The sequence below is a fragment of the Enhydra lutris genome, unplaced genomic scaffold (genome assembly GCF_002288905.1).
Source record: "Enhydra lutris kenyoni isolate GAN:26980312 unplaced genomic scaffold, ASM228890v2 scaffoldscaffold8, whole genome shotgun sequence".
Lineage (NCBI taxonomy): Eukaryota > Metazoa > Chordata > Mammalia > Carnivora > Mustelidae > Enhydra > Enhydra lutris.
In genome coordinates, this window is record NW_019154092.1 from 18,927,381 (window position 1) to 18,929,236 (window position 1,856).

Consider the following 1,856-nt stretch of genomic DNA (forward strand, 5'->3'; position numbering starts at 1 on the left):
TCTCAGCCTCCTTCAGTTTTATGGAGTTTTGGAGGGCGGTGTTAGAGCTTTAGGAACGGAGTTGCTTGCCTCTGGAAGTTAGGCTGTTGATAAGATAGCTTCTTTGTTGTTAATCACTAGGACATTTGTAAACCAAGGGAGACTCCTGTCTTGCAGGATTGTGATCTCTGCAAGTGAACTAATTGGTTTTCTTTTAGGGCAGCCAGGGGTGCCTGAGGGATGTCACACTGTCACCGAGGTTGGGGGGGAAGAGGGGGTGTAAGGTACCAGCTTTTGCTTTGTCCTCAGCCAGCCTTCTGCTCCCTCATCAGTGTCTCTGTGTCACAATTTCATAATGCTTGCGATATTTCAAACTCTTGCATTGTTATCCTATCTGTCATGGTGATTTGCAATCAGTGATCTTTGGTGCTGCTATTGTAATTAGGGGCTCCACGAATTTCTCTCTCATATGAGGCAGTGAACTTGACTGATAGATGTAGTGCGTTCTAGTGTGTTCTGACTCCTCCACACACCTGCCATTCCCCCTCCCACTCCCTCTTCTCGGGCCTCCCTAATCCCTGAGACACAACAATATTGAAATTAGGCCAATTTATAATCCTACAGTGGCCTCTAAGTGGTTAAGTGAAAGGAAGAGTCGCGTGTCTCACTTTAAACCAAAAGCTAGAAATGATTAAACTTAGCGAGGAAGGGATGTTGAAAACCGAGACAGGCTGGAAGTGGGGTCTCTTGTACCAGCTAGCCAAGCTGTGAATGCAAAGGAAAAATTCTCCAAGGAAATAAAAATACTACTTCCGTGAACACATGAATGATAAGAAAGTGAAGCAGCCTTATTGCTGATACAGAGAAAGTCTGAGAGGTCTGGATAGAAGATCAAACCAGCCACAACATTCCCTTAAGCCAAAGCCTAATCCAGAGCCAGGCCCTGACTCTCTTTAGTTCTGGGAAGGCTGAGAGAGGTGAGGAAGCTGCAGGAGAAAAGTCTGAAGCTGGCACAAGGTGGTTCATGAGGTTTAAGGCAAGAAGCCGCCTCCGTGACGTCACAGTGCAAGGTGAAGCAGCAGGTGCAGATGGAGAAGCTGCAGAAGATCGAAGGTCATTAACGAAGGTGACTACGCTAAATAGATTTTCAATGTAGATGAAACATTCTTCTATTAGAAGATGATATCTGGGACTTTGATGGCTAGACAGGAGCAGTTAATGCCTGGCTTCCAAGTCCAAAGGACAGGCTGACTGTCTCAGGGCTACTGCAGCTGGTGACTTTAAGTGGAAGCCAATGTCATTGACCATTCTGACAACCGTAGGCCTCTAAAGAATTATGCTAAATCACTCTGTCTGGGCTCTAGAAATGGAACAGCAAATCCTGGATGACAGCTTGCGTGTTTACAACATAGTTTATTGTATATTTTAAGACTGCTGTTGAGATCTACTGCTCTGAGGGAAAAAAAAGAAAAAGAAAAGATTCCTTTAAAAATATTACTGTTCATCGGCAAATCACCTGGTCACCCAAGAGCTCTGACGGACCATGAGATTGTCACTGGCATGACCCCTGTTTCCCCCGGACTCAGGAAACTCCTAGAAGCCTCTAACTATCAATTTCATCTTTTAGAAACTAACCAACAAATTGCTGGAACAGGAAGAGAAATATTTGAGCAGATCCCATGCCTGCTCAGAGGAATCAGAAAGTGCCCTACCAAGTTGCCTCGGCTTTGTCATCTTTATTGTAATGTTAAAATCTTCTCTGAATATTCTACCCCTCCCCCCCCATAAAATGAGTCTGCTCAACCCGGTTTGGAGAGTCATTCCACATGATCTCCTTGCTTTTTTTTTTTTTTAAGATTTTATTTATTTATTTGTCA